The sequence below is a fragment of the Chiroxiphia lanceolata genome, chromosome 3 (assembly GCF_009829145.1).
Source record: "Chiroxiphia lanceolata isolate bChiLan1 chromosome 3, bChiLan1.pri, whole genome shotgun sequence".
NCBI classification, from domain to species: domain Eukaryota; kingdom Metazoa; phylum Chordata; class Aves; order Passeriformes; family Pipridae; genus Chiroxiphia; species Chiroxiphia lanceolata.
The window spans coordinates 73013597-73026913 of record NC_045639.1 but is presented as its reverse complement, the minus strand read 5'-3'; the positions used below and the strand labels follow the sequence as shown (position 1 = coordinate 73026913).

The 13317-nt window shown below is 36.7% G+C and overlaps 1 long non-coding RNA gene across 1 annotated transcript; it reads right to left on the bottom strand.

Annotated features, from left to right (window-relative positions):
- Positions 1-2623: 2623 nt before the first annotated feature.
- LOC116785134 lies at positions 2624-12185 on the bottom strand. The gene is made up of 2 exons (XR_004356398.1): positions 12122-12185; positions 2624-2794 (listed from the first exon to the last, which is right to left on the bottom strand). It is a non-coding gene; the product is annotated as an uncharacterized LOC116785134 (long non-coding RNA).
- Positions 12186-13317: the final 1132 nt, after the last annotated feature.

The following is a 13317-nucleotide window of genomic DNA, read 5'->3' as shown; positions in this document are numbered from 1 at the left end:
AAAATACATTACTGCATTACTATATATAAACCAGCATTGTATTCATGTTATTTAGTGGGCTGACATAACAGACAACCCGCAGAGAAAGCAAGCCTGACAATTTGGCAGAACCTGGATGTGTAAGAGAAGAGTGACAAGTAGAATATTCTTAAAATAACCAAAAATGGGCTAGATTTGTAAATAATTTGGGAATACAGGGCATATTATCATATCAGACAGACCTCATTCTACCCAAGGTAGCAATTGTATCATAAGGTTTTCTTTATATATTTTTTCACTATTTTTGGAGAAGTGGAGAAAGAAGAGACTGATATTTTGTTTGAAGCTACTAAATAGATATAAGCAAAGAATGGTTGGGGTAGCATGGAAATCACGATAGTTTGGGGATACATGAGCCAGTGTTTGCAGGCAGAAGCAACAGAACCTTTAGGGAAGCTGATATAATGTGACAAACATTGAGAATAGAGAAACTGAGCCACAAGTGAACATGCTCTTGCAGGATTTTAGAGAGTATGACATAAAAATGCCATGAAAACAGTTTCAGATCATGTATTTCCACTCTCCAAAAGTCTTTGACAGGCAAGGAAAAAGGAAATTATTCCAGTAACTTGGATACTTCCATGCAAATACTAACTACAGTCAATAGGATTTGACATTTAGCAGACTGCCTGACACTCGTATACCCGAACAATGGTTTGAAGTTAATACTTTCTCTAACAGTTTGAACAACAGAGCATCAGAATAACCCACAAAATTCTGCACAACAAATCACTAAGTTTAAATCCATGTTTCTCACAGTTTCTAGAGAAACAATCTCAAACTGTCCAGAAAAATTTTTTGTATACTAACTATTCCTTAACATATTTACAAAAAGTCACTTGTAGATGTAAGTAGTGTTAAAAACAATTGTTTATGTGAAAGTCCTTTACAGATTAAGAGGTAAGAGTTTCCTAAACATGTTATTTGCTAATAACATGTTCTACCCAGTAAGCACGGGGTGGAAAAAAAGGTTACAGTGGTGTCTCATAAGGCTGCCCTCCCTTTAATAATCGTCTTCATGAAAGCAGCATCAGTTGTTATACTCATCAGTACCAATAACAACAGCTTTTTCAGCTGATAGGAAGGAATTTTTATAAGGACCACTAAAAGCATGCTTTGTCACATTGCTTCCTTATAGGAATTAGGGCACTTCCTTGCAGGAAATATTGTAATGAAGATGTGATTAATTTCCCTGAAGCTTAGAAACTTTCTCTCTGTGGTATCAACGTGAAGGTATCAAAAAATGTAAGAAGAAACACATGCTATTTACCATCTAAATGGCAGGTTGAAGTTTCTAGAGTGGTTATCTCCTATATACAAGTACTCTACAGTGCATATCTAGCACCACATTATAATTACACTGAAAGTAAAATTTCTCTTGATTTTTCTATGTCCTCTGAAATTAGAGGTAAGGCTTCCACTGACTGCAGTGGTGCTGGGCATGGACAAGATATAACTATGTACAGAGGGTTCCTTTCATTTAAATGTTATTATTTAGCAGTTCTGCCAACATAGGAATAAGTATTTATAATTATTTTTCTTTTTGTTTCCTTTCTTCATACATCATGTCCTCGGCCAACTTTTCACTTTTTTTCAAAGACTCCAGCCAGGTAGACATGTCATTAACCTCAAATACAGAACTTTGTCAGAAACACTTTTTAAAGGAAAGATAGCTTTGTCATTTCATTAGAAAATTTGCAGTGAAGTTCTGAAACAGTTTTATCTGAATCCTCTTCTAATCATCAAGCCTGCACGGTCTCCCATCATAACCTCTGATTTCTGGATTAAGGTTAAAATAATTTCCTTTCCAGGAAATCCTGACACCTGAAGCCCTTGTCATAACATTAATTTAGATACTGAACTCATGATGAATTTATAGGAGAAGAATTTTCTTTCAAAAAAATGTGTTTTTTTTTCTAGAAGAATATTCAGAATACATTCACATATTTCTGATGAAATATATTACTTTGTGCTTTGTTCCTTACAAGCTTTAAATAACTTTTCCTTCTTATTTTTTTGGGGTTTGTTTGGTTTTTTTTTTATTATTTCATCTCCTCTTTGTTGGTATCTAACTCTCCTAAGGTACTAAGGTCATTCAAATAATGATATATCTGTCTGTCTTCCTGTTTCCAAGGTTCAATCTTCCCCTAATGGACCACTTCTTCCTTAGAAGGATTATCTCTTTGGGATATATGTCACTGTTGAAAGTGTCTTAGGAATCCTTCAGTATTAAGTGTGACAAATGGATTTAACCGTACTGTTATGTTGATTAATTTAGATACCATATAAAAATGCCTTTAAACTCACCGTTTTTTATGAGACCAGAACTCTTGATAAAATGGAGAAGTAGTATAGATGGAGTAGGGGCAGAGTCTAAAGAGCAATAAAGCCTTTTGAATCCTGATCCTGATCCACTCATGCTCCAAGATTGCTGTATACAAACCAGCTTCTCCCTAGAGGCTTTGCATCACAGTTATCATGACACTTTGTATGAGGTAATTAGATTTGTTCACATCTGCCTACAAAGCATCATACAAATGTACTTTTAGATGCTAAAGGATAGACACCTTCGTTCCGGAAAGTGTAAGTGTTGCTCAGCTCTCTTGTATTGAGCAAGCAATTTGGAGTGTCATGCTGGGGACAGGAGCATGTGCCTGACCACAGACAGGCTCTTGCCAGTGTTGGTGGCGGTCATGAAGCTCATCCCTTGATATGCTGACCCCATTCCAAGTTGAATTCCTCCTACCTTTTCACACTGCACAAAGAAGACAAAGACACTTGATGTCACAACAGGGAACAGCAGTGCAAAGGCGTTCAGGATGAACACAGAACAGAAAGAAAGGTTGCTGCACTAACAAAGTTCTGTGGCCAAGATAAGAAGTCCAGCAAATGAGGAGTTTAGTTTCAAAATCCCTGCATTTATGATTAAGGAAACTTATGTGACTATTTTCTAGCTTTAAAAAGGAGTAGTTCTCCCTTCCTACAGACCACTCAAAAAAAACCACTTAATTTTTTAAACAAAGATATTCCAAATTTGAAATATTTCTGTTCTAAATACTTCATGGGAAGAGTCTTCAGATCTCTGGCACTCCCTTTGTCTTAGTACGAGAATTTCCATCTGTACTTTCTTATTATATCATTGCTATTGCCTGCTACTACTGAATATCTCTTCTCCTACTTGATGGTGACAGTGATGGAGACATAAGACATCGAAATGTTAACAAGAGAATCATATTTACTTCCTGATTCTACCCTAGCATTTAGATTACTATTACACACAGTGACATTTCAACATTAGACAAGGAATTCCTATGCTGGGGGATTGTTTTCCCCCAATGTTGTTTTTTTCATATAATTTTTAAAGCTACAAATGTTAATGTATAGAAAAAACTTGAAATTTTTGAATTAACTTATTTATGGAAGGAAGTATTTTCACAGCTCCAAAACTAACAAACCATTAAACATAAAGATGAGTAACCATCGCTAAAACATTTTGTTTAAAAACTGCAATTGCTAACTTTTGCATTTTTAACCGTAATTTTTAGCTCAGATACGATAAAGAGCAATATAAACACCCCAGAGAAGACCTCACAATCCAACAACAAAAAATAAATGTGGAACAATTAAACAGAAAACTGTAAAGGTCACCATTTTCTTTTTTTTTCTTGGGATTTCCCCCAGTAAATCTCTTTCTTGAAATCGAGAAATGCATTTGGAGAAAAAGCGAACACATTCTATGAAATGTAGACAAAGGCCAGTACGTGCGTCTGTGTGTTCACTTAATGGAGAACAACAGAAGGTTAGAGATTATCCTGTGTCATGGTTTGAGAGCTCCAAAATCCAATTCCCTAGTCCAAGCCCCCTCCCACACCTCAACCCAATGTGAGATGGGTTTTCCAGACACCACACGAGACTCAGAATGGGGGAAAGGGAATATATATTACAATGACTGTACAAATAAATACTACAATACATTATATACAATTTTAGCTATCTCTACCATGACATAAAAGTATTTACAATGGATCAAATCTCTTCTCCCCTCCAAATAAAAGTCCAGGAGGGAAGAAGGAAAAGATCTTTTCCACTTTCAGAGCAGCATTCTCTTCAGAGTAGCAGTCTATCTCTCTCTCTTCCATGCAGCACCTGTAGCTGAATCTCTGCCAGTACACACGAGCCCCTTGGCCCATCGTCTCCAAGCAAGGGTCCTTCTCTTCCGTGGACTGCGTAGCAGGGACAAAACTCGCTTCATCACGTCATATCATGGGGTGTAAGACCCCCATGAAGGTCCCTTCCTCAGGGGATTCACTCCTGAGTCAGAACGTCTTGGGCAGCTTCCTGTTGAAGGCCTCTACCTCAAGAGTTCTATCAGAGCTTCTGTGCTCTGATCTCAGGCTGCTAGCTTAGCTTGGCAGCAGCGGCAAGGGGGGGCCAAGGTCACCCCCTCCACATTCCTTTAATCTTCCCGGTCCAGCTTTCCAGGTCGCCTGAGCTTTTCAGCTCCTCTCTGCAGTGCTGTAGCACTCTAAGACTCTTTCAAGTAAGAGCCCATCATCCTCCTCTCTCTAGGAGGGGTCTCCAAGGAGTTTGGGGTTTGTTTTGTTCAGTTCTTACCCCAACTTTCTCTCTCTCTCCATGTAGAGCCTAGTTCTCTCTCTGCTGCTGGCTCTCTCTCCACTCTCTCCTTCCAGGAGTTCTCTCTGTATTGCTACATGCCTGTCGTTCTTGCTTGGTCTTACCTCTTCTGGTTCTCTGCCACCGTTTCTCTGGTCAGTGCAGTTCTGCCACTGACGGTGGGGAACCATCCCCCAGTTTTCTAATTACAGGTACTTAGCCCAGTCTTACACTGTTCCAAGTCCCTGTAGCCCCCAGCTGGGGGCTGGGGGAGGCCCAGCCCCCAGTGGGGCTGCTGCTGCTTCTCCTCATGGCTTCACAACATGGTTACTTCTTCTACAACAACTACAACTACCTTGTCTTCCATTCTGCTTGTGATATGTTTATATTTTGCAGAAGTGCTCATTGGTTAAAACTCTCAAGGGTCACCACCCCCTGGGGTTTTACTATTTTATAACTTCAGGGGGAAAACTGTTTTCCCCCCACCACATCCTGTAACCAGATTAGAACTTTTTGTTTGTGGCAAATGAAATTAAACTAATAAATACGTAAATCAAACTATTATTATGTAAATTATACTATTTCAATATTCTATTTTGTGGAGAACCTTTTCAACACTTAAAAATTACTGTTGTCTAAGTATCATGGATTTTAAGAAGAAATTTCTTGACCGCTTATGAAATGTTGGGAAAATATTATTTTTTTATCGCATTCCATCCCACAACTACCTTACTAACAGATCCAATCACAACCTAAATTCTATTACAAGAAATTAATGGGAGAGCTGTACATGACAGTTACATTTTCTTTAGCTTCTTTGATCATGGAAAATGCCCTGTGAAATGAATCTGGGCAAATAGATAATCTTTGTCACTTTCTTTCTAGGAAGTCATCATTCAGCCAAATCTTCCTCTCTCTCTCATACATGTGGAGATAAATACACAGGGTCTCTTTTTCACATTTCCACTTGAATGAGAAATAGAAATACTAAAAATAAAAGAAATTTTTTAACAGATTCTCTTCATTTTATTGGCATCCATTTTATCTAATCATGGTATCTCTTCAAACACTTTCATAACAAAATTAGCAAGTATTCATAATCCTACTGAGAGAAGTTCATCTAAGTATTGTCATTAAATTTTTCATATGGAAGGATTTAGCATTGCAGACTTGTGCTAGGTTAATGAAGGGTCTGCATTCATTGCAAGAATAGCTATATACAACATTTGTGTACAGTTGCAATATCAGTATTATTCAATATGAGAACTAAACAGTCACCCTTTGGATGTGACAGCCCTTCTACATTAAATTGTTACATAGGTGAAACTGGCCTTTCTGCTTTTTGGTGCTGTTTCAGGCAGATCCTATTAGCAAATTTCATGTTGCTAATCACTTTGGGAGATCAACAGATCAATGCCTACTGGCCTTTTGATGACAGTTACCATGATAATCAGTAACATGAAACAGGAACACAAAGGCAATGTTGCTGTTTCTTACCCAAAAGCAATGCTTAGAAGAGTCCTGACTGGAAATCAAATGTTACTTGCACAAATTTTCTCATTGTACAAGAGCAAGCCATAGATTGCATCACTTCCAAATTTGCCTCTGTTAACTTACTCTTGCCTAGAAATTATAAGAAATGCTCATCTTTCTCCTATTTCATGATGGATAGTGGGAACAGAAGTACTGCAACATCAAGAAAATGTGATAGTCCTAATAACAGGAATTGGAATATTTCTCAGTCCAAAAAGTGCCTCTAGGATCTTTTCTGTAACTTGTATGTCCTGACAGGACAACTGAAAAAAAAAAAATAGAAGAGAGTAAAGAAAACATTGCATATTACACTCTGCACATTAGAAATCGCTGCAGAATGTCCTAATATGCTGCCCTGCATAGCACAATCTCACCCTGCACACAGCTGATGGGTTCACACTGAAGAAGATGATGGTGCAGTTGAAGGAAGCTGGCCATCAACTCTCATGTTGGAGAAAAAAATGAGGAAGTATGCAGCAACAAAAAAGCCATTCACACTTCTCTTTCTCTAGTCTGATATACACTACATGAAATCTGCCTGTATTCTGCAGCCTGGAATGGTGTGTGGAAATCACAAAATTTCAGCTCTAAGGCTGCACCTTCTCCAGTCTGCCCACACAGCAACAGTGGCAAGCATATGGCTCTGAGAGAAAGAACAGATATTTCTAACACCACGAACCTGGATCATATTACTTCCTATTTTTAATTTAATTAATATTCAAAATAATGCACAGACTCAATGCTCCTTTGCATACTACTTAACCTTAAATCAGATGTGCAATAGGAAATTTGGAATGGGGTCTGACTTATTACATTTTTCTCTGTGGGGACAGGAAAAATAACTTACTCTCCACTGTAGAGGAGGATATATATATAAATGGTGTCAGTAGATGACTTAGTTTAAAATGCTCTCAAGAGTGGGACTGGAATGTCCTGTGTAGTTTTTTATTGCCCAGACTATTAAAGCCTTATTTTGGAAGGAAAAAACTACAATGTTTCAGTGAGGATGACAATAACAATGTGATTTTATTGTGTAAAGTTCAAATTATCAAACTGCCTGCAGGGCATTTATCATAGAATTTGAGATCACCAAGGACATTGTGAGCTTTGGATGATGGACAAATGTGGTTATTAAAGGTGGATTTACATTTGTATAATTAAGCAACAAAGGCAAAAAAAAAAAAGTAAGCAAAAGGGATTTGGAATTTTAAATTGATAAATCACTCTTTTAATTAACTAGTCTGAATAATACAAGTGTTGATTTGTCACCGCTCTCTTCTGAGACATAAGATAGAGATTTTATTAGCAAGTGGGTGAAAATTGCTATCAGTAGCTTTGAAAGGAAATCAGGCATTGCTTTTCCAGAAGCCAATAACCCTGAGCAGAGAGAAGTTTCCCCACCCAAATATGGTAAAAAAGAACTTTTAAAAAGGACTACCACAGTGACATATAATCATCAGCTACAGCTCTGCCTAAATGGCTGGAAATATAAGACAATTGAAGGTCAGGAAGAAATGTTAAGAGATATTTCAGATGTTGGGCTTTGTGATTTATTAAGCACCTTAAAATCAATACGAGGCTTCACAGGTGCCTGTGACAAGATTACAGGACATACGAGTAGAACATGAAAAAAAAAAATCAACTTCATCTGCCAGAAAAATGTGGACAACATTCATTGGAAGACATTACAAATGCTAACGCACCATAGCTAACCAAGAGATGCAAACCATTTTAACTTCATTAAGATATGTGGCATCCAAAATCATATATAATACAGGTCATTACATAGGATGAGACTGCACTGTAAGATCAAAAGGAAGTGTAAAATGGATTTGGCTGTCATTTACCCACCCAAGGAAACAATGGCACATTGTTGAGAAACCAATCCTAAGGATAGAATCTAAATATTAAAAACACAGAAGACCTACAAAAGCTCTTTGAGCTGTGCAAAAACTTAAACTGTATTAGATGAATGTAGCTTACTGCAGATAAGAGCAAATGAGTCAAACTAGATTATGAGTGTACAAGCAAGTCCTGCTGTCAATCAAGTTATTGAAAATTCTAGTATCAAATACTGCCAAAAGAGACAATAACAGCTAAATGCTCTTACACATTTGAAAAAATGTACAAATCACTAAAATCAAAATTAATTTTTTTCACTTAAAGTAATGGGGTTTGCAATACGAGGTGTCCCACGGAAAAAAAAAAGCCCAGTTTCACCATAAAAGCATTGGTCTTTCAGCACAAATGCAAATACATGGACACTCCTACTCCCCATCATCCACCAGTGCTTCTTTTAATGATGCTTTCAGTTTCAGAATTGCAATTTTCATGATAATATACAAATGAGAATACTGAGGTAGATATAAGACATGGCTGATCTCCTTGGGTCACAGCCAATAGAGCCACATCATAGAATCACACAATAATTTTTGTCATTTAAGGTGGGAAGCATATGAGTAAAATCAATAGAATCAAAGAATAGTTTGGGTTGGAAGGGACCTTTAAAGGTTATCTGTGGCGGTCTGAAAACTAAACATGATTCCAGTATACGGCAGAAACTGGAATAGTTTATTGAACGCGAGAGCACAATTTTAAGGGCCTCAGGGGCTGGACATGTTAATGAGGAGGACCAGCTACGTTAATTAATGGATTGCACAAGGTTTTACTGCAGTTTCCAAATAGTTAATTTTTCTTCAAGTAGGATTACACGGTGGGGGGAGGATTACAGGGGTGTAAAAATGGTTCGATAACAAAATTTCAAAAAGTCCTTTCTTAATTCTGCTGGTGCCAGGGTAATCCATAAGGTTGTTCTTTAATAGGTCTTATGATAAGGGTCCAGTTTCTTCACATCACAAGATTCTTGTCAGCCCTTGTTTTCCAAGGTTTATTGTTCAAATTGACCAAGCTTCTCTTTGCTGAGAGCTGGTTTTTGGCCCCTTCAGTTATCTAGTCCAATTCCTATATTTAATTGTCTAGATTTCCTCTGCATTCCTTCTAGGAGTAATTCTAAAAAGTGTTTCACCTCACCATTAAGTGAGGAGGCCTGATAATTCATTCATTATCAGAATTGTAATCATACCTTTCTCTGCAATGACTGTAAGTGGAGTTGACAAATTCAGATGCATACATCTGAAGCCAGGTGAAGTGAATCCTTTCTACACTGATGTCTACATTGATACCTACAATGTGTAGTGTTAAGATAACCAGCCAAGCTCTTGAAAGCTGTATTTTCAGCATTGCAGTAGAGTGTGGAAAACAGGATATAAAATAGGAACAAAATAGGAACAAAAAAAGCCTGAGTGCTGTCAGCTGCTATGGACACACAGTCAAGAGAAACAGCAGATCCCTGACAGTAGCTAGGAAGAGTGCCTAACGGGCTAGAATTTCAGTGAGGGGAGGGGAGAAAGAAGGATGTGCAAGTCCCCTTATTATCAAACATCCTCCTACCACTCCAGGTACAGGGGAAGCAGTGCATTAAGATAGTTCTGCCCAGACTAATATACTCTGCTTCTATCATGAGTTGCAGAAGTTTTAACTTCTATAAAAGGGCTACTGTGATACAGGGAGATTTAATCTTTTCACACTGAGCATTCCCAGTAAGAAGCAACCCTGGATCAGTGTGGCAAATGTGTTTCAGCTAAAGCTATGAGTCATTCTGAGGGAACAAAAGTAGTCCATTTAACTCTCACTGCTGCTGACTACATCTACTGAGTAGTAGTAGTAGTAGTTTCAGAGCCTTTCTGTACAAATTTCTCTTACTGACTGCACTCAGATGAACTTGTTGTTATTATTTTGCATTTGATAGGATTTCTATAACCAGGTATAAAACACACATCTAAGCTCAGAGAAATGCTGTAAGCATTAGGTAATATTGTCTAAGATTTCAAGACATGTCCTAGATTTTAAGACCTGCCACCTCATCTTTTAAGCTAAAGATTTTGAAGTGTTTTGTAAATATTAATTATTTAAGCCTCACAAGACCTCTGAGAGTATTAAAAACACAATTTCCATTGATGTCACACAGTTTTAGAGTTGTGATGAAAAGCAGCTCAGGGGTCCAGGCATTAGAAGACCCAGCTGAAAATGACTGCAAGTGCATTCGTATAGAAAGCCAAAAAACACAGAAACTGACCTAGAAAGCAGCATAATTGTTTTCTATTAACATTCAAACAATGGCTTTATACATGTTTCTTCTCTGAAAACAAACAAGCCACAAGAGAAGGTCCTTTCATTGAAAGCTATTTTTCAATTTAGAGGGAAAGCTGGAAAATGAACAAGGAAGTAACTAAGGAAAGGGGATCTATACCTCACCTTCTTTTTTTGTAGGGAAGAGGATCAGCGACACAAACATGGCAACTGGCATGGATTGAAAATAAGGATCTCAAAACCCCATCTTCTTGCGCCTCTCTCTACTTCCAGTTAACATGGGTGTAAATTTTAAAGTAGAGTATATGGTACAGATGGTGTGCATAACTAAATCAACCATCTGTGTGTGAGGAAAGTTTATATATGAGAGGAAAAGTTTATACATCAGCCACAAAGAACCTTTGCCTACTGAGTATGCTCCATACTTACACACTTGTGTTCTGTATTTATACCTGTTTTACTTATTTCTATTATAAGGGATAGAATAGGTTAAAACAAAGGTTTAATCTAGAAAAATCTAAGAAAAAATTATCAACTCCAAGTTTTGCTGTTGTCCCCACTGTTGATACAGTCCGAAAAACTACATTCTGCTCGCAATCGAAAATAATAAATGTGACTAGGATTTACCACATGAGAAGTCACAGGAAATACTTCACAGATAACAGAAAAGGTGAGAATATAGATGGTTTATAAATTACAAGCACGATTACCATCATGCAGCATTATTTTTCCATTACTTTAGTCCTAATGAGCTAATCAAGGAAGATATCAGAGATTATCTACTTTCTCAGATAAGTTGTTAAATACAAAATGTAACAAGACTCTGCAGCTGAATCACAGAATAAAAGTTACTGAAGGTACATTTGCACATGTCATTCTACATTCTCTTTGAAAAAGACAACCGTGTTGTGCCTTTGGATCTTTCATTTAGAAATACTTCAACAGCAACAAGTGCCAGTTCTAGTCCTCAAAATTTAACTTGGTTTGTTTGGTTAGGAGTCCTCATCAGTTACATTATTCACTGCTATTCTTCAGGAATTTTAAGAAAATAGTAGTTTTATTTCACAAGGAAACTGCAGACTTTCATGAGATGTTATTAACTCTTCCATTCACTTAACTGAAACCTTCTTGGAACCAGCAGCCATACAGTGAAAAATCTGTGCCTGCATTAGAGTGTAATGACAAATGATAGTGATCATATTGTTGTTCAGTATCAACAACAAATAATTAAACAGTGAATGAATTTGACAGAAGACCTTTAAGATGTTGCCAAACTCTATATGGATAAACTGAATGTTTACAACACGTCTAATGATTTCATCAGTCTTAATTGTACCTGTGACTGGATGAAAGGCTCATATGTTCTAAAAGTAATGAAGAATGTGTCAAATGATTGAATAGAAGCAATTAACTTCTGCCCAAATATTTATTGTTTTGCAAATAATCAGAAACTGGGGAAAAGGATGGTAGTTGCAAGAGAGTCTATTGTTTTCACTGAACAAATTTCCTTACACAGCAACTGTGAGTAGTAAACACTTTGAATATACTTATATTAAAAGTTTCATTCCCTCCACTGTAGGAATATTTTAAAAATACTTTGCATTTTAAATATAAAAAAGAATTGCTCAGTATTATTGCTCAGTATTATTAAGGCTACATAACACATGCTGTTATTACTGGCATATAAACAATATATTCAGTGTTCAAGGCCAGGTCCGATTTGTCCTTGAGCAAATTGGTCTAGTAGAAGGTGTAGTGCCCATAACAGTTGGTTGGACTAAATTACCTTTGAAGGTCCTTTCTGATCCAAAGTATTCTATGATTCTGTGATCCTATTGGTTGTATTCTTGATTCATCTATATGATATAGGATTATTCCCTGTAGATTAAAAGGAAGCAATACAAAGCTGAATAACGTAGCTGTTGAATTGAAAATATAATTTAACAAAAAAGTATGTCTTCTAAAACAGAGCAAGTAAATCTGTATTTATCAATATTTTTGCATTCTTATTCATGAAGACAAAGTAAACAGGAACAAAAAGATTATGTAAATGGTGGACTATTTTTACTAGCTATAACAGTAAACCCAACAAGGAACATACATGCACACATGAAGGTGAAAATATCTACAAACATCCTATACAGTGGTAGTATGATTATATAAAAGGTTTGTATCAGGTTGAATTACTGAGTTTCAGTGGCTATATATTATTCACATTCACTAAATTTAATGTTAACACTTAAGACAGGACATCTGAACAGAAGAAAAATATTAAGCATTGTTTCACTGTGTACGCTAAAGTACAAACTGAAATTCATTACAGTGTAGAGAACCAACTGCAAGTTGTCCATGGAAGAAAAAATGCTGCAGAAATGGAGTGTCTATTAGCAGACAACTCGAAAACTGAATGTCTCTGATTCAAAACCCAGTTAAGAAATCCAGACTGGAGAGCAAGATGAACAGGGAGGACTTTGGACTTCATGAAAACACCAAGTCTTTATGAAATTACTCCGAGAAATATTCTGAACTATTCTTTACACTTGTGAGGGAAACAGTCCCAATGTAATAAGAAGATCATTCTCTTTACTGGATGGTTCATGACTTCACGGATCAGAAAAAGGTCGGAGGCAGGCTTTTGTTTTAATGTTTAATGTCTAAAGAAAGATAGACATTTTTTTGACATGTCTTTTTGAAAGTCTTTAACATATTAAATTTTCCATTTTGCTAAATAGATCCTATAAATAGATCCCATAATAGACTATAGGTTGGACTTTATGATCTCAGAGGTCTTTTCCAACCTAATTGATTCTATGATTCTGTGATGCTATGATCCTGAATAGATTTTGAAAAGAAAAAAATGGCATAATGCAGTGGCCTTCTAAGTTTTAGTCAGACAAGAATATTTGAAATTTTCCTCATGCCTGGTGAAACACAACTGCAGTTCTGTATCCAATACGAGGCTTCTCAGTCCAAATGAAACAG